Source organism: Ursus maritimus, unplaced genomic scaffold (assembly GCF_017311325.1).
Source record: "Ursus maritimus isolate PB19 unplaced genomic scaffold, ASM1731132v1 scaffold_6, whole genome shotgun sequence".
In the NCBI taxonomy this organism is placed as follows: domain Eukaryota; kingdom Metazoa; phylum Chordata; class Mammalia; order Carnivora; family Ursidae; genus Ursus; species Ursus maritimus.
The window spans coordinates 50,991,308-51,012,138 of NW_024426774.1; the positions used below are offsets into that span (position 1 = coordinate 50,991,308).

Genomic DNA, 20,831 nt, shown 5'->3' on the forward strand with positions numbered 1-20,831 from the left:
TGTACACTGGAGCTAGAGAGACCTTATTTGTAGGTAAATATTTATTGACCACTTAGTTGTACTGAGTGCCTAGATGCTTTTATCCATACGGTATCGTTTTGCCCTTCCACTGTCCAGTGAATGAGGTCTGATAATAAAAGTTTAGAAAAGTTAAGCATAGTGCCTAAGGTCACTCCAGTAGTAGGTGGTAGGAGCTGTTTTTTCACAGGTCTGCCTGACTTTAGAGACCTTTATATTATACCAAGCCAAATGCATGCATATGTCCATGTGTATACAGGCAGGTTACAATGCCAGGAGCTCTTAGAGTAATACTGGAATAAATACCGTAAATTGTCACATTTTTGCTGAGCTAGATGCATTCTTGTTCTTCATATCTTTAACAAGCTGGGTGCGAAACAAAATCAAACAAAACAAAACCACGACAAAAATACTCCTCTCCCAGACTTACCTAGTGGAAACTGGCCACACTTTGGCAGACAGCTCCCAACCAAAAGTGTTGAATACAAGACTACTGGCTCTCTGAAGAGAAAGCACATTTCATTTTTCTTTTTTTAAGACTTATTTATCTGAGAGAGAGAGAGCATGAGCCAGCAAGTGGTGGGTGGGGTAGAGGGAGAGACTCTTTCAAGCAGACTCCCCATCAGCAGGGAGCCCCACACGGGGCCATCGGGGCCAATCCCACCACCCATGAGATCACAGCCTGAGCTGAAACCAAGAACCGGATGCCCAACCGACTGAGCCACCCAGGTGCCCCATGAAGAGAAAGCACATATCTAACCCACATGCCCCTGCCCTAGTTCAGCCGCCCAACCTTTCCGGTGCAAGAACACCACGACACAGCTCCGTGATAATGTTTTTTGGAGCAGACACACGGTCAGGGTAGTGTCATCCCCAGGAAGAGACATAAGGATTCCATCCAGGCACATTCTGTGCCCATCCTGCCCAACCCCCATATCAGGATCCAGCATCCTGAGCTGAGTATGCTGGGGAAGGGGTGGGTCATGGCGGATCCAACTGTAATACATCAGCGCCCACAGAGTGCAGCCTGCTTCAGAGACTGACTGATGCCTCATGCTCTCGGGGCAGTCTAAATCGAGTCTCAGAGGAGGTTAGAATCATGACACCACTTGGTTATATGTATCTTAATGCCAGCAATACTAAGACTATCCAGTGTATACCACTTTCTAGGGGGAGAAAGAAGGAATGCCAGAAATAGCTCGTCTGGCTTATGCTATGAACCAAAAACATTACGGGCTTTCATTCAAAGCCTAAGATGGGTTTGGCACAGCCATGATGTTTTCTCAAGGCCTAGATGGCAGTTGCTTACGCTCTGTGCTATGGCAGTGACCTTCTAGACTCAGAAGTATTCTTTTGGTCTTCCGGAGTTGCTTCTCCCCGATTTCAGATCACAACGTCCAACAAAGCACAGGTGAGAGAGCAATTCCAAGGTTGAGATGTCAATGCCCTAAGAAAGCAGGAGTAGAAATGGGGGAAACACTTGCCTCCAGAAAGAGCTCATTTCTGCCAGTGTAGGACTGTCAGGGTAGAGAAGACTTCAGAGAATGCCCAGCCCTTCATTTTGCAGATGGGATGCCTGTTGACAGGAAAGTGGTGGTTCTGCCCTCTGGGTCATGTGCATGGTAATAATGTGGTGGGTTCTCTTGTTTGACCTGAGGTATGGCCGATGCCAGCATTGTGGGCAGCACAGGCTCCCACGAGGATGGGAGAATCCATGCCATCCTTCTGATGGGAATCAGCAACAGGAAGGTCCACACCTGAGTGTGGTGCAGCCAACCTCGTGGTCTAGCTGCTAATTTCATGTGATGGTGGGAACTCCTCCCTCAAAGACCATGTCATCCTTCCTCCATAACAACATGGCTGGAGCCTGGAGCCCAACCACTGGGGTTTATAACTCTCCTATACACACTTGTAGCTGTATGATTTGGGGCAAGTTATTATTTCTCTGTACTTCAGTTTCCTCAACGGTAACATGGAATTAATAACAACTGTTACTTTATAAGTTGTTGCAAAGATTAAGGCAGTTATTGCATCATACGAAGTACTTAGAATAGTGCATGCATTATGTACTCAACAAATGTTAACTATTCTATTACTATTCTCTCCAGGTAACCTTTGTCTGCCACATCTATATATTCTAGCATTACCTGTTCTGTGAGTTGTTTAAGGTGTGGGTTACCAACTCTACCTGTATTAAAAACATCTGTGGAGTACAGAGTTCAGGCTTTCACACCTACCAACACGTCAAACCAGACTTCCCGTATGGTTCCTCTGGCCACCAAGTCTGTGTGTGTCTGTCCTCTGACAAGACCATTGTCCTCACACTACTAGGTATCTACCCCGAAGAAACAAATGTAGTGATCTGAAGGGGCACTTGCACCCCAAGTTTATAGCAGCAATGTCCACAATAGCCAAACTATGGAAAGAGTCCAGATGTCTATCAACAGATGAATGGATAAAGAACAGGTGGTATATCTATACGTACACACACACACACCGGAATATTACTCAGCCATCAAAAAACAGAACCTTGCTATTTGCAACAACATGGATGGAACTAGAGGGGATTATGCTGAGCAAAATAAGTCAGAGAAAGACAATTATCATATGATCTCACTCAGATGTGGAATTTAAGAAACAAAACAGAGGATCATAGAGGAAGGAAGCGAAAAATAAAACAAGATGAAATCAGAGAGGGAGACAAATCATGAGATTCTTAATCATAGGAAACAAATGGAGCGTTGCTGGAGGGGAGGGGGCTGGAGGAAGGGGTAACTAGGTGATGGACATTAAGGAGGGTGATGGAATGAGCACTGGGAATTATATAAGACTGATGAATCACTGACCTCTACCCTGAAACTAATAGTGCATTTTACGTTAATTAATTGAATTTAAATTTATAAATTTAAAAAATTTTAAAAATTTAAACATTTTTTTTAAAAAGATCATCATCCTCACATTATGGTAATGAATTGAATTTAAATTTAAAAATAAATAAAAATTTTAAAAATTTAAACATTTTTTTAAAAAGATCATCTTCCATGTCTGAATTCTAAGACAGCACCTTCCCTGGAGTCTGCTCACCGGATTTCCATCCTGGGCCCCCACTTTCCAGGGGTTGGAGGTGATGATGAGGCAGAGGGGGTACTAACTGTAGAGAGAGGGCACTTTAGGTGGTGATAGAAATGTTCTTTATCTTGACTTTGGGGTAGTAGTACCCAGTTACACGCATTCTTCAAAACTTACTAAACTCACCTCACACCCATTAGGTTGGCTACTATGGACACACACATGCACATACACACACACAGAGAAAATAAAGGTGTCAGGGAAGATGTGGAGAAAGTGGAACACTTGCGTACTGCTGGTAGGAATGTAAAATAGTACAGCCACTATGAAAATCAGCATGGCAGTTCCTCAAAAAAAGAAAAATTGAATAATTACTATTTGATTCAGCAATTCCACTTCTGGATATATATTCTAGGCATATACACTTCTGTATACATATATATTCTTTCAAAAGAACTGAAAGCCAGGGCTTGGAGAGATATTTGTACACCCATGTTCACAATGGTATTATTCACAAAAGCCAAAAGGTGGAACCATGGACAACCCACGTGTCGACTGACGGATGGATAAACAAGATCTGGTACATACACGCATACGACGGAATATTATTCAGCCTTGAAGAGTAAGGAATGTTGACATATGCTACAACGTGGATGAACCTTGAAGACACTGTGCTAAGTGACGTAAGCTAGTCACAAAAGTCACAGATACTGTATAATTCCACTCAGAGAAGTCAGATTCAGAAGACAGAGAGTGGAATGGCCATGCCAGGGGGTGGAAGAAGTACAACATGGAAAGAGTTCTGTGATTAGACGGTGCGGATGGCTGCAAAACACTGTAAATGTGCTTCGCGCCACTCAACCATACACTAAAAAATGGTTAAGATGGTAAATTTTATCCTAGGTGTATTTTACCACAATTTTTTAGAATAGCTTTTTTTAAAAAAATGTGAACTCCTTAAAAAAAAAAAAACCCTCACCAAACTAACCACGTTAAGATCTGTGCATTTTATTGTATGTAAATTATACCTCAATAAAATAATACACATCTATATGGCTTAAGAGGTCAAGGTCTCAGCTTTGTAGGTTGATAGTGGCCTCTTAGGGGAAGCACATTGCTGTTATCCTTCATTGAGCAACATCTACTTTTAAGTCAAAACCCAACTCAGCGAACCCAACATTCCACAGCATCATGGGTCAAACCACGTCGCCTCAGGTATAACAATTATTTAAAGAGAAAATCTGTCTCTCATGATGAGGCTTTGCCACAGGTTACATCATGTTTACTGACCCATTTTCGAAGTTATGTTAAAATCAGAGGCCCTCCAGGAAATGTGATAGGTCATTTCATTCGAGGCTCCTTCTTCAGAAATACCACAAGTAAACTATTCCAGGCCAGTGAGCGTCAAATGCAGAAACTCCAAGTAATGGATTACAAGCTACTGCACTGATCCCCAGTTCTAGTTTGTTCCAGCATCATGCTTTCATGTGTCCATCTGCACTTGGGTCACCCCAGCCTCTCCTTATGAATCACCAACTACAGGCTGCCATGTCCCAAGACCCAGATTCCAAGGTCTTGACATCTTCTCTTGCGTCAGCAAGCATGACTCTTAGGGACAAAGCGAGAGAAGTGCCTTATCAGAAAAGAGACCCCTGAATCTAGCATCTAGTCTTTCTCTCCTACGGCTTCCCAGAGAAAGTAAAATCCACTCCAGCTTTCTTTACAAAATCCTTGTGATGCAGGAAGGGAACAGACAGCCTGGATCTGAATGAGAAACCGGAGCACAGGAAGGAAGAGATCTGCAGTGAGTTAGTGAGAAACCAAACATGCAGCCAGGCTCCCTGTTGTCCAGCTAGTTTCATTTACCTGTAGGTAGAAAAACAGGTATGATGCAGCCCAGTCCTTTCCTTCTCAACACCACCACTTCTTTTTTTTTAAAGGTTTATTTATTTGAGAGAGCGCATGTGTGTGGGGGGGGGGTAGGGGGAGGGGCAGAGAGAGAGAATCTCCTTGAGGTTCCCTGCTGAGCTTGGACAAGCCTGACAGGGCCAGATCCCAGGACCCTGAGATCATGACCGGAGCTGAAATCAGAGCGGGCTGCTTAACCACCTGAGCCACCCAGGCCCCCCTCAACACCACCGCTTCTGTTTGCCCAGGAGGGAAGAAAACAAACTCTCTTCCCAGATGAACAGGAAAAGCAGCTGAGTTTTCCTTCGTAGATTTACACTGGCCCAACCTTGGAGATCTGGAAGTGAGCAGAAAATAAACAGTGCTCTCTTAAATGTCACATTTTCTCCTGCCACCTCCCATGCCTGGCAAATATGCAAGTTCTAGCTGTGTGGGCATCTCCCCCTCCCCCGTGGAGCAGCCATTCCCTCAGTGGGCCAAGGCGGGGCTCTATTTCCAAATCTCGCCAGAATTCAAGCTGACCCTGGCAGAAGAATACAAAAACAGAACTGTTAAAATTCTTTCATGGTGGATTTCTGACTCACATAGGGAACTTGCTGTTTCTGATGCAGCCTCTCTCAATTTTTCATTAGAAACCTGACGAAGGCATGGGGATGCCCAAGAAGAAACTTGTGACAAAACTGAAAAGACCAGGACTGACGTGAGATTATAGTCAGCAGCTGAGAGGAACTGAAACTACGTTAAGAGATGGAGAGTGAACGTGTGTATGTGCGCCCGTGCATGATGGTGGGGAGATGGGTGGTACCTCCCCATCAGCTCTGTCTGTTAAGGGGATCCATCCAGAAAACCTCATTCCACCCACCCATCGGAGCTGAGGAGCTGCGAGGTGGATCCATTACTCGCCCTACTCACCCCCAAGCCAGCAAAGAGGTGTTGGGATGGATACTGTGGTGGCCAAATGGATGCAGGAGAATGTGACCAATGAGAAAACCTTGGCAGAAAGGCATGCTGGGAAGTATATTTTATGTATATACACTTTATATATTATATATATAATATACATTATAACATATATAATTATATATAACATATATAACATGTAACATATAACACATATAACAATTACATATAACGTATATAACATATATAACATATAAATATATAACATATATAACACATAGCATTTATAAAAATATATAACAAATTATAATTCTATATAACATAAATTATAATTTATAATGTATTTAGAATTATAATAAATACATATTACATATCTATAGCTCAGAGAGCCAGCACTGGGCGTAGGAAAAGATACCACCTCAGAGAAGCAGAGAAGAATAAAGAGAAAACGAGCTAGAAACTGGGAACTGGACCAGGCACTGTACCAACAACTTTGCCACCTGCTTAAAGCTGATGCCCACACAAAAAGGTGTGCTGGGTGGGGCTAAGGCGTTCTGTTCACCCACCCTGTGTTCTGAGAGTCACGGCCTCTACACCTGCCCCTGTACAATGCCGTAGCCACCAAGCCATGTGTGGCTGCTGAGCAACTGAAATTCAGCCAGTGCAACTGAGAAACTGAGCTTTAAATTTTAATTTTAATTAAATTTAAATTTGAAAATCGATGCAGTATGAACTGTTCTTCCATAACACACAACTTTTATGTTTTTGTCAGGCTGTACTTCACTCTAACCCCTGCAGTGAGTACACCCGCTGTGCACGTTGCATCTTTTCTACTGTTATACCTAATCCTGCCACCCATCTAGTTGGTGTCAACAGATTTGCTCACTTTGGATATTTTTCTTTGCACTGATGCAACTTTTTTCATGTGCTTATTTGAATGTCTTATAGATAGCACCAGTTACAGTGATACTTATGTAAATTATAATTTGTAATTAAGTTTAAATTCTTCTAGGGGTGCCTGGGTGGCTCAATCCGTTGGGCATCTGCCTTTGGCTCAGACAGGGTCCTGGATTAAGCCCTGAATCAGACTCCCTTCTCCACAGGGAGTCTGCTTTTCCCACTCCCTCTGCCTTGCTTGTGCTCTCTCTGTCAAATAAATAAATAAATAAAATATTTTTAAAAATTTAAATTAAGTTTTTAAGATTTTTAAATTAAATTTAAGAAATTTAAATTTTAAAATCTTAAAATTCTTATTTTAATTATAACAAATTATTTTTTAGTTAAAAAAAAATAAGTATGGGAGTGTGTGCTCTTCAGCTGCTCTCCGGCCCACAGCCCACCCGATACCCTCTCCCGTGTCCCCAGGTCTGACCCTTCTCTTCCTTTTCCTCAGCCTCAGGTGGAACAGCTGCCAAGATGCAGATTTTTTTTTTTAAGACTTTATTTATTTATTTGACAGAGAGAGAGACAGCCAGCGAGAGAGGGAACACAAGCAGGGGGAGTGGGAGAGGAAGAAGCAGGCTCATAGCGGAGGAGCCTGATGTGGGGCTCGATCCCAGGACCTGGGATCACGCCCTGAGCCGAATGCAGATGCTTAACCACTGAGCCACCCAGGTGCCCCAGGATGCAGATTTTTGGGCAGCCTTATGGAGAAGACCATCATTCTCAAGGTCGAATCCTCAGATACAATAGAAAATATAACGAGATCCAGGATAAGAAAGGAATTCCTCCTGATCAGTGGACCCTGATCTTCACTGGCAAGCAACTGGAATATGGACATACTCTGACTACATTCTAAAGGAGTTCACTCTTCACCTTGCGTTGAGACTTCATGGTGGTGCTGAGAAAAGGAAGAAGTCTTACACCACTCCCAAGGAGAATAAACATAAGAGGAAGAAGTTAAAGTCTTGAAATACTATAAGGTGGATGAGAATGGCAAAATCGTTGCCTTCGTTGGAAATGTCCTTCAGATGAATATGGTGCTTAAGTGTTTACGGCTAGCTACTTTGACAGACAGAATTATGATTATTATTTTTAAAGATCATTTTTAAAGATCCCAGGACCCCGGGCATCATGACCAGAGCTGAAGGCAGACGCTTCACCGACTGAGCCACCCAGGTGCCCCTGACAGACACTATTGTGGCAAACGTCTGACCTACTGCTTCAACAAACCTGAAGACAAGAAATTGTACGGAGGTTAATAAAAGACATGAACGAATGACAGTAAAAAAATAAGTATGGATCTACTGGGTAAAATGTAAACTTATATTACGAAAGTTCATTTCACCTGTCTCTTTTTACTTTTTAAAATGTGACTACTGGGGCGCCTGGGTGGCTCAGTCGTTAAGCGTCTGCCTTTGGCTCAGGGCGTGATCCCGGCGTTTCGGGATCGAGCCCCACATCAGGATCCTCCTCTGGGAGCCTGCTTCTTCCTCTCCCACTCCCCCTGCTTGTGTTCCCTCTCTCGCTGGCTGTCTATCTCTGTCAAATAAAAAATAAAAATAAAAAATAATAAAGGGAAAAAAAATAAAAAAATAAAATAAAATGTGACTACTACATAATTCAAACTTACATTTGTGCCTTGCTCTATCTTTCTGTTGCATACCACTGCTCTCGACATACTTGGCCTTGTTTCATAATAATGATTATAGCGATTGCTGAGCACTTATTTTACTATGTGTCAGATGCTATTCTAAACACTTTATGTGAATGACCAGATGATTTCTTTTAAATCTCAAAAAAAATGTGCTCATCTTCTTAGTGCTTTCATTTCCCCAACTGTTAAAAAAAAAGAAAGAAAAACACAACGTGGCCTAGGACAAAATGCTATGAAGAGAAAAGGAATTAGGCCTCAGAATATTTAAAGGGAAAGTCTAGTCCTGGAAATAATCCGCTTAGTTGTTCAGAAGAAAAGTTGAGGGAACTAGCGGGCACCCTCACTATTTGCAAAATAACACACATTCTAAATAAGAAAGGGGGAGGCCTGGGAGGCTCACTCAGTTAAGGGTCTGCCTTAGGCTCAGGTCACGATCTCAGGGTCCTGGGATGGAGCCCTGGGTCAGGCTCCCCGCTCAGTGGGCAGTCTGCTTGTCCTCCCTTTGTCCCTCTCCCCGCTGGTGTGCTCTCTCTCTCTCAAATAAATAAATAACAAACAAACAAATAAATAAAATCTTTACAATTAATTAATTAATTAATAGGAAGGGAAAAATGACTAGCTTACCAATATCGAGAAGTCCTTTAAGACTAAAGAGTTTGGCTTAAATATTCTGTACTCAGGGCCTAGGTTAATTTTCTATGACCGTCCTTTCCCTCCGTTTATTTATCAAGTGACGAGACATTTTAGATTTGTAAGACATACGTATGTATTTATTTATTTATTTATTATTATTTTTTTAAAGATTTTATTTATTTATTTGTGAGAGAGAGAGAGAGCCCAAGCAGGGGGAGTAGCAGAGGCAGAGGGAGAAGCAGACTCCCCACTGAGCAGGGAGCCCAATGTGGGACTCGATCCCAGAACCCCGGGATCATGACCTGAGCTGAAGGCAGACACTTAACCGATTGAGCCACCCAGGCGTCCCCATACGTATGTATTTAAGAGGGCTTACCAAATCATATCTAAATATCTTTCTTTTCACTACTGTTTGGTTTCAACTAATTGTTTTCTGTGGGTTTTTTTGTTTTGTTTTCATAAAAATAGAATCCTCCAGCAGGAATCCTTCTAAAAGAAATGGAGACTATCTGCAGAGATCATAAAAAATTTAGTATTACCACCTCAGGAAATATCACAGGAAGGATAAAACAGAAAATACTGGCTAGCTTTTTAAAAATAACCTTTATTTATTTTTGAATATTAAACACAATAAATGTTTAATAATAATAAATGACAGAATTTATTACTTGATTTATTTATTATAATTTTATTTCTGTTTTAGCAACAGAAATTTAAATTTGGTAAATTTAAATTAAATTATAATTTAATATGATTTATATATTAAAATTTATTATTTGGTTTATTTATTATAATTTTATTTCTGTTTTCGCAACCTCAGGATTTTATGGTGGGTAACAAAACAGGGCAGTTAGTGTTACTTTTACCTGTCACTGTGAACCTCTCCTTCCCCTTCAGCTGTTATTAAATTGCCTGTGTGAGCTGATAAACTTGTTTCCTAAACCCAGCAGAATGTGGGTAGAAGTAAGATTTTCCATTGCAATGCTGAAAATTATGGATCTTTCCACTGCCAATGAATGGAAAAGATTAACTTTCAGAGAACTGTAGAGACTGAGGCTTTAAGCAATCCCCTATTTCCCTCTTTCATTTTATTTTGTAAATTATTTAATCAACTTTAAGGCCTGAGAAGGACATTTTAAAACAATATAAACTTACCATCTACTGCTATTTCTATTTGTGCCAGTCTTTTGGTTGTAATCACAGTATGTATATGATTTTGTGTTCTACTCTTTCCTCTTAATTTTTCATACTCCACGCGTTCACTATATAGGTCACTGTACTAAAATTATACTCTTCCATTATATTGGTATATTATAATTTAGTCGATGTCCCTACTATTGACTGTTCAGGTTTTTTAAGAGCATGGCTACAATCTTTATAATTAGCTTTGTAAGATATTTTATTCTTCTTTTGACGTATTTCTTGTGATATCTGATACTTATGGATATTTCCAGTTGTCCTCCAAATTTACAAGGACATCCAAACCCCAGCCAGCCATAAGCTTGCTTGCTTTATGGATACTGAATCTTATTCAGTATTCATATTCAGTGAAATACTAAATCTTATTATTGGTTTAACTTGCTTTTTAAAATTAGTAGTAGGAACACTGACTCCCTTTTTTCAACTCCTGTCCTTCTTTGTGTATTTACTATCTGTTTGCATTTTTCACCCATTTTTAGCATCTTGATGTTTTACTAAAATTTATAGAAATTCTTCCTATGGTATAAAATACAATACTTCATGTCTAAAATGTATTATTAAGTATTTTACCAATTTATATCATCCTTTTAATTCAGTACAGCCAAAATTTGGAAGAAAAATTTTCAATCATATCTGGCCATCTTTCCCTTTGTACTCCTCCCTCTTATTACTTTAATAGTTGCAAAGTCTCTTTTTTTGGTGAAATATTAATAACTGTTGAGCTGGGTGATGGATAAATACATAGAGGTTCATTTTACTATTCTCTCAGTTGGGTATATGTTGGGAAATGTCCATAATAAAAACTTTCTTTAAAAGTATCCCTTTCCCATTGCTCGCACAGTCACTTTATTTTATTTCTATTAGTTTCTCTCCCACCCCTTTTCAGTTCCAGTTGAGGAAATTCTTGCCCATGATGTTAAAGTAACTCATTTACCATATGACTCATTTTGTTTCCCACCCACTAAACTTAGCCACAACCTCTTCTTTTCTAGGCACCCAAAAACACTCAAAGGCACAGCTGTTTGGAAAGGGCTAGAATTCAGTTTAACAAAGTTTCCCTGGAAGATCCCAAGAGCCAGTGCTTTATTCGTACAAACTTACTCCAACCCTGCCCCACCAGTAAGACATGGAAAGACCAGGGACACCTGGGTGGCTCAGGCGGTTAAGCATTTGCCTTTGGCTCAGGTCATGATCCCAGAGTCCCGGGATCAAGTCCCGCGTCAGACTCCTTGTTCAGCAGGGAGTCTGCTTCTCTCTCTGCCTGCTGTTCCCCCTGCTTGGCTGGTTCTCTTTCTCTCTCTCTCTCACATAAATAAACAAAATCTTAAAAAAAAAAAAAAAAAAGACATGGTAAGACCAGAAGTTTGCTGATAAACTTAACAGTTGGCTCTCCAAAGAAAGAAAACCCTGATTTGTAACCATTTCTTTGACATAAATATTTCCAACATGACTGATTTCAAATTACCAATCTGATGTCACTGAACTTAGAACCAGGAATAGGTAGGCAGTAGTACACATTATATTGTATTTAATTTATTTACTAAGTTCGTATAATTGAATTGAATCAGGTCCCCAAACCACTGAAAATGTAACAATCACTTCTAATAAGCTGATATAAGGAAGCTCCAGCATACCACTGGGAGACAGAACAGTAAAGAAAGCAAGATTTTTTTCAAACTGTAATAAAATATACATAACAAAGTTAACCATTTTAGCCAGTTTTAAGCATATAATTCAGTGGTATTTTTTTTTTTTAGAGATTTATTTATTTATTTGAGAGAGAGAGCACGAGCGGGAGGGGTGGAGAGAGAGAGAGAGAGAGAAGCAGACTCCCTGCTGAGCGGGGAGCCCGATGTGGGGCTAGATCCCATGACCCCAACACCACGACCAAAGCCGAAACCAAGAGTCAGACATTCAACTCACTAAGCCCCAATTCGGTGGAATTAATCACATTCACGATGTCATGCAACCATCCCCACAATCCATTTTCAGAACTCTTCCATCATCCCAAACAGAAACTCTGTACCCATTCAATAATAACTCCCCATTTCTCCCTTACCTGAGCCCCTGCTAACCATCATTCTACTTCTTGTCTCTGAATTTGGCTAATAAGTATCTCGTATGTGGAACTGTATCATAGCTCCACTTGTGTGTCTCAGTTATTTCACAACCACGTCTGGCCTGGAGGGGGTGCTTGGATGTCACTCCACCCTCTCAGTTCCAAGGAATAAGCCTTCCATAGAGTCACCAAAGCACAGAAAACTCAGGGAATCCAGTCTCCCCAAATCATAGCCCAGGTAGGGAGGCCCCAGGGCAGCTATAATAGGGAGTTCAAGAGAACCTGGAAAGGGTAGAATGTGCCGTGTGCATGATTATGTTTATCTTTTCAATAAACAGCAGACCAGTATTTCAACCTAAAAGAAGTTCATACAACTCAGTGTTTATGAAAGTGTGGTTTCCAGACCAACGTCACCATATAATGGGCACTTGTTAAAAGTACACATTCTTGGGCCCAACACCACACCTACAAAACTCTGAGGTCAGGGCCCAGTAATTTGGTTTGAAAGAAGCCCACCAGGTGATTCTGACGCAATCTCAAATTTGAGAACTACTGCTCTACAGTAATGATTCTAGATTTCAACTACGGATGCGCAAAAAGGTCCTCAAAATGCTCCGTGGTCATTCCTAAGTGTAGATTCCCATTCATGATCACACATCAAGTATGATGTAAGGGAATGGGGGTAAAAAACAGGAAAAACTATATTCACGGGGAGAGTCATAACTTTAAAAAATATGTGTATAAATATGACTCAGGAAATGTGTTCAGCAAAGATGATTTACATAGTAGAGTTCTCAAAACCATTCACTGCAAACATGCATTACTCCTGGCAAACCTGATCTGTTATTTATATCTGTGAAACTCTGAATTCAATTCTCTTCCCACATGCTGGCAGAGGCTGTAACGGAGATCATTCCACGCTGGACACAGCAGGCTGGGAATCCAGAACAAGGGCCGAACTCCAGTCTCTGCTCTGCCCTCCAGATTTAACCGCACTGAACACGGCTAGTCTATTCTGGCATATAACTGACATGGTAGTGACTATCGTGCAGAATTTCTGAGAGAATTAGTAGTTATGTCAATCCCCATCATACCTTCCTTCCTCATTAAGACAACTTTCATGAGTTTTGTGGTTGGGCTTGGAAAACCAGGAAGGTAGGACTCATCCCGGGAAGAAATAATGATTGGTCTGAGGTGACCCCATTCCAATGGCAACAAATGGTTTTAAGTGGCCAAGTAACCCACTTTAGGCCAACGAGAAATAAGAACAAGTCTACCAAGAGGCCTCGGACAAGACTCCCCCCAGATTAGAAAGACAAAGTTAGCCTGCCAATCTCCTCTCTCCTGGCCTTGGATGATATCAGGACACCGTGTTTGTAGCTATGGCTTTAAAAGTATCCTAATAATAATACAGACCGTAAAACACCTAACACGGTATCTAGGTAAAATTGTCAAATTCCAGTGTGCACAAAAAGCACCTGGGGAGTGTTTAGAAATACGGATTTTAGGGGTGCTGTACTCTGGAACCTGGATCAGTAAATCCTGGGTGGGGTCCAAAGACCTTACTGAATCCATTTTCAATAAGCACCCCTGCGGATTCCCCTCACATCCTGTTCCAGGCCCTGATTCTCACTCAGGCGGTCCCTGCATGAGGCCCCAGTCCCAAAACTGCCGCTCACCATGTGTGCAGCCACTCGTAGTCCTTACTTAAATATTGATTTTGCCTCATCAGGTACCAAGCACTGTGACAGAAACAAAGATGGAGGAAACAGTATCTTGCTATCAGGGAGCATGCAAGCTAACAGGTGCTAAGTATCGTCCCAGTTGCAGGGTGGGAGAAGACAGACAAAGCTCCCCGCCCCCACCCCACCCCACCCCTAGTCAAATGTCCTCATTTGCTTCCAATGACAGATAGGATTTCAATCGTGAAAGGTCTTGCTGGCAGAGAGAGAATGGTAAAAATGAAGCTTCGGATTGTCCACAATAGCTACATTGTGGAAGGAACCGAGATGCCCTTCAACAGATGACTGGATTAAGAAGTTGTGGTCCATATATACAATGGAATATTACTCAGCTATCAAAAAGAACGATTTCTCAACATTTGCTGCAACATGGACGGCACTGGAGGACATAATGCTAAGTGAAATAAGTCAAGCAGAGAAAGACAATTATCATATGATTTCTCTCATCTATGGAACATAATAGAACTAGGAAGATCGGTAGGGGAAGAAAGGGATAAAGAAAGGGGGGGTAATCAGAAGGGGTAATGAAGCATGAGAGACTATGGACTCTGAGAAACAAACTGAGGGCTTCAGAGGGGAGGGGGGTGGGGGAATGGGATAGACTGGTGTTGGGTAGTAAGGAGGGCATGGTGCACTGGGTGTTATACGCAACTAATGAATCATCGAACTTTACATCAGAAACCAGGGATGTGCTGTATGGTGACTAACATAATATAATAAAAAAACATTAAAAAAAATGAAGCTTCGGCTATGATTTGGAAAATACTTTGTTTGGAGTGGGGCTGGAGCTTTAGACCCCGAAGAGAGCGGTGGAAGACAAAGTTCTGGAAAGGTAATTTTCAGGAATGGGTCATTTTGTGGCAGGTTGAGCTTAGACGCTGGACTCATATTCCAGGCCATGGGAATCATACATTCATTCAGCACACATAGTAACACACACTATGTGCCAGGCCAGGGGACGGGGGCTGTGTAGTTCCTGTCCGCTGAGGGGGTGGCCCAGGCCTAGAATCATGGAATCAGACACAATAAGGCGTGAACATTCCCTTGACGGGGGAATCACAGAGAAAGAGCAGCACGCATACTAGAGAGGCCCCTCACTCAGATTAAGTCAAACCGGGAAGGAGACTACGACCATGTTGAACCTTGAAGGGTTGGCCAGGTGTAGGGGTCTTGTTTCTCCAAGGTTAAATCTCTGCCTTGATTTCCTTCCTGGTGCCCAGCACTTCCGTTTTATTAAAAAAATATTTATTAGATAAATGTGCTATGCACTAGAGCAGATGCAAAAGAAAACGAGGCTCTACAATCCAGGACAGTAGTTCTGACTGTGGACCCTCTAGGACCTGTCCCCCAAGACTGGTTCTGTCCCCCACAGGCCTACAGAATGACCTTCATTTCTGAGGGCCCTCCCATTCTTCCATCTGGGACTAGCCCTGCTCTGATCAACAGGCCACACCTCCAGTGAATAATGGTCTTGCTCTGTCATCCCTGTGCCTGTACACAAACCTTTCTCCTCTCCCACCTCCAGGAAGCCTTCTGTGACCACCAGGATGGAGTGAGGTGCACCTCCTCTATTGTTCAATGGCAGTCCGGGCAAAGTGTATCAAATCAACTATCACGCAGTCCTGTGAGTTTTGAATTACTGATTTGCTTGTTTATCTCCCTGAGGAGAGGGTCTGTATGTTTTATCTTTCTTTTTTTTTTTTCCCCAAGATTTTATTTATTTATTTGACAGAGATAGAGACAGCCAATGAGAGAGAGAACACAAGCAGGGGGAGTGGGAGAGGAAGAAGCAGGCTCATAGCGGAAGTATGTTTTATCTTTCAATCTCTAGTGCCTGTCACATTATATGACAAATGGGTGAACCTGTATCCATTTGGCAGGGGCTGCTGGCATCCTGCCTAGCACCTGAAGACCCTTCCCCAAAGTGCTGGGCTGTCTCTCCTGCCTTTAAAGGCTGCCCCAAGTCTTGCTACCACCTGGGTGGGCCTACGGAATCAAGAGCAGCACACTGTCTTGGTGTGTATCTGCTGCACTCCTCACTCACCTATCATGTGGGACCCCCTGGATATCCAGAATGACCCAGGTCAGTGTCGAGTTCATCTTAGACAAGTGGTATGGACACAGGTTCTGTCTCTTCCCCTCTGAAAGAGTCCAGCCCCACAGTGCTTAATCCCCCAGTCCTGCCTTTTCAGGCCGATTCCCCGTTCTTTTTTTTTTTTTCTTTTAAAGATTTTATTTATTTATTTGACAGAGAGAGAGACAGCCAGCGAGAGAGGGAACACAAGCAGGGGGAGTGGGAGAGGAAGAAGCAGGCTCCCAACCGAGGAGCCCAATGCGGGGCTCGATCCCAGTACCCCAGGATCACGCCCTGAGCCGAAGGCAGACGCCCAACGACTGAGCCACCCAGGCGCCCCCGATCCCCCGTTCCTAACCCATTATATAGTACAACAGAGTGGTAGAGCACAGGCTGTTGAATCAGACTGCCAAATTCAAATCCTGACTCTACCACCTGCACTCAGCATGTGGCCTCCAGCAAATTACTGAACCCCTTTGTGCCTCAGTTTCCTCACTTATACAACGGGGATGATATTGGTAGCACCCACATATTACGGATGAAAGTTTAATAAACAACATGCCAGTTGTTTGGCACAGGGTGAGGCTCCTAGGAAACACTGGTGAACATTAGCTATTAATATCTGTGACATGGAGGCTCCAACATGCGTTGCCAGAAGCCTCATTGACTAAGACACAGTCTGGCTGAAGGGGTGGGGGGCAGGCTCTGAAGCCAAGGCCAGGCCCCTCAGTGCCCAAGATCCGATACCACTGCTGGGACTCTGACCTAGGGCCCTGCCCTAGCAGGTCTATCTAGTCTACAGGCTGGGACTTATCCCATCTACTCCTGTCTCTGCTTCTGCAGCTAAAAACACATGGAACTGATCAGATCACATAAATACAGACCTTTTCCACCATGCAGCTCAAGGCACCTTACATTCTTTTTGGAACTAGCTGGAGTGTAGCCAAAGGAAAAATTAGCCCAATTGAAATGTATGACAAGAACGAGTGATTGCTATTATATCTCACTGGAGACTGAAGCATAATTGCAGATTGGCTCTTTGTATACAAATAAGAAAATATACGATCATGTATTAATTTTGAGGTTGGAAAATTTGATAATATACATTTATTTTTCATTTCTACTTCATTCTCCCTCTTCACAAGCAATGTTAAATGGGTAGGTGATAACTCCCTTTTTAAAAAAATTGATAATATGTGAATATGATTTTAAAAATTCAAATAATACAAAAAGATATAAAGTGATAAGTCTGGATGAACTTTACCTCTCTAGCTTGTTTTGGCAACCACTGTTGTAATTGTCTTATGTATACTATCAGAAATATTTAATGCATTGGGGCACCTGGGTGGCACAGTCGTTAAGCGTCTGCCTTCGGCTCAGGGCGTGATCCCGGCGTTCTGGGATCGAGCCCCACATCAGGCTCCTCTGCTATGAGCCTGCTTCTTCCTCTCCCACTCCCCCTGCTTGTGTTCCCTCTCTCGCTGGCTGTCTCTCTCTCCGTCAAATAAATAAATAAAATCTTAAAAAAAAAAAAAAAGAAATATTTAATGCATTAACAAGCATATAGACTACAGTCTCCATTATTCTTATGAAAAAGTAGTAGAATCCTATGCAAACTTATATTTTACTTTTTTTTTTAATGTTTTTTAAAAAGATTCTCTGATATCATTCTTTATCTGTTTCGGTCAACCTGCGTTGCTTTTTTTTTTTTTTAAGATTTTATTTATTTATTTGACAGAGAGAGAGAGACAGCCAGTGAGAGAGGGAACACAAGCAGGGGGAGTGGGAGAGGAAGAAACAGGCTCCCAGCGGAGGGGCCTGACATGGGGCTCGATCCCAGAACGCTGGGATCACGCCCTGAGCCAAAGGCAGACGCTTACCCGCTGCGCCACCCAGGTGCCCCCAACCTGCATCGCTTTTTAACAGCTGCATAGTACTGCACTGAATGGATGTTCCATAATTTAACCAGCCCCTTGGTCATAGATATTTAGTTCATTTCCAATCTTTTGCTGCTACCAACAAGAGTATATATATCCTTGTACACATGTCTTTACACACATATCCAAGTATATCTTTATAATAAATTCAGAATTCAAATTGCTAGAACAAAGGCAAATCTGTTTTTAAATTTTGACAAACTGCCAAGTTTCAGGGCAATTCTATATGTACCTGCTAGGTATCCATGATTGGGTTTAGACAGGTGTCCATAAACCCCATGAAACTGTATGAACAATGTCAAATATGTCAAATTTTGAGATTCTCAAAAGGGTCTGTAACTAAAAAGGATGAGAACTACTGAGTCAATGGATTCTTGTATAGCATCTAAAAGCATCGACAGCAGAAGTTGGAGCGAGGCCAGACCCAGAAAATGCCTTTCTGAGCCCCCTGAAGAGGAGTGAGAGGGAAGATGCTGGGTACTGATTATACTACCGGGGTTTTACCTATTAAGGACCTCATCCAGGAGAGATGACTCAAGTACACATAAATCAGGAGAACCTGTTCCCACTCACAAACCAGCCCTTCTGTGTTACTTTCTGGTAATAATTTAACATGACTTCTAGGGAGGGGAGTGCAGGGGAAATGAGAGCCTTAGCCCAGAGAAATGAATCCACAGCGACTGGGCAGGGAAGTCTTTCTAGTGACCTGACAAAAGGCCACTCCTGGGACCTCCTGCTCTGTTACAAGTCAGGCCGCTCATGCTGTAGGCCTTAAAGGGTTAATGATGGGGAGGTGGGATTGGTGAAGGTCTTTTCCAGAGCAATTTATAGTCTGGCCTAGAGCCGCAATTTATCCTTCCTGCTGATTGTGGTTCATTCTGGTGAAAACATTCACTCAGGTTCTTATGTCTAGCAATCTGGACCAAGAAGCTATCTGGCAATTTACTGACCTCAAGCATCTTGAACCTTTAAAAAGAACACTTCAAAGGTGGTGATTCAGGTTCCCTTAGCAAAAGTTCTTAGTCCAGTTCAGACACAACTGAACACCAACAAGCTACTCCCAATAAAACAAGCAACAGGCCTTACAAATCTTAAATTGCTAGGTAAATTATTCTTAATATAGTAATCCATCTCAGGTTCAAATAAGCTTAAACATAAAACCCCTTTGGTTTAGACTCTCTATTTGGTCTAGGGGTGTCGAGCACTGTAAAACTATGGGGTGAATTTGATGTGATAGGTACACTACAGAGCTGTCCTTGACAATGGGGCCAGTATCAGCTTTTACCACATTATTTACAGCATAACGACAGGCCCAAGTTCCCTGAAGTCCCATGTTTTTGTTAATGCTTTACTCAATTTATCAAGCATGCATATATTCATAGAAGTGTTTCTAAAGCTTAGTTTCTCAAAACAAGGTCCAAGAAACATCTGAATTGCAATCATCCAGGGAACCTATTAAATATGCATTTTCCTGGGCCCAACCCTGCCATACTGGATGAGAATCTGGGGGGGAGTGGGGGCAAGAATCTACATGTTGTACAAGCTTCCTGAAGAATTCTGATGTACCCTGAAGGGGAGAAGCTATGGCTTTGGAGGTCATCTTAGTTAAACCTTTTACCCTTCACAGCCCCATCCAAAGGGGGGGCCACAAGGCCCCTGCCTAGACACCACTGCTGAGAAAGTTTTCCATCTCCAAGTCTACCCAGCCCAGGGGTTTCAAAAGCCACACCTTACATCCAGCAGAACCCACCATCCAACCCAGCTCTGCCCAACACCACAAGGAGTGAGTTTATTCGCTGGTCCACATGCCAAGCCCCTCCAGAATATAGGGCCATTAACATGTGTCCCCACACCCACCTCATCTATAAGACAAGGTTAGGAAACCTACCTCAAGTTGAAATAACGATTAAATGAGTAACCAAGGACGACTGTTACTCAACGTCCCTCCAGGTAAGACATGGCGGCACCCATCAAACTGCCCCCATAGTAGCCGGAACTGCAGTGAAAACAAACCCTCAAGGGCTAGGTTTGGGCTAAATCACAGCGCAAAGCCCAAGCAAAAAAAAAAATGTTAAGTTTCTTCTTTTATACGAAAAAGGTATAAATTCTGAATTCTACTCCAAAATATATCTGGTTGTTTTAGCATAAAAAATGTGTTTAATCTCAAAGATTGAGGCAAAATGGACCCTCCAGGCCCTTGGCTTATTCTGAAGCTTCAGGTATTTCCTGGTGGTGCCTGGCACTCACTGCTGAGGAGGAGTGGGCTTCCTGGACAAGCAGAGGATCCAAACAGGGAAAGCAAATGCGTGGCTAGACGTAAAGAAATGGGCCAAAGGACAGGAGTCTGAGGATGGCCAGAGGGCTCATTCTTCAGATGCTGTGGGCTGGTGTGATTCAACGTGACTGTTGACTGTGCATGTTACTCTCTAACTTGTTTTCAGAGAAAAATTATCCCTAGCGAAATGTAAAAATATTTAGGAGGGAAATTCATAAACGCCCTTGATGTAATAGTTATGTGCGTGTGTGTGTGTGTGTGTGTGTGTGTGTGTGTGTGTGTGTGTTCCCTCAAACCAACAGAAATCTGGCCTGAGTTGAATCTAAGGGATCTGGCCTTGACCAGATAGGGCTGGGTTCTGGGAGGGAAGCAGGTCTTGGGTGGCTGTGATTACCCATCTCACTCCTGTTCCCTTCCTCT

The 20,831-nt window shown here is 42.4% G+C and overlaps 1 protein-coding gene across 1 annotated transcript in view; it reads right to left on the reverse strand.

The window, feature by feature from the left end:
• ANXA4 (annexin A4) overlaps positions 1-20,831 on the reverse strand; it is a 61,098-nt gene that overhangs the window by 39,280 nt on the left and 987 nt on the right. The window lies entirely within an intron of this gene.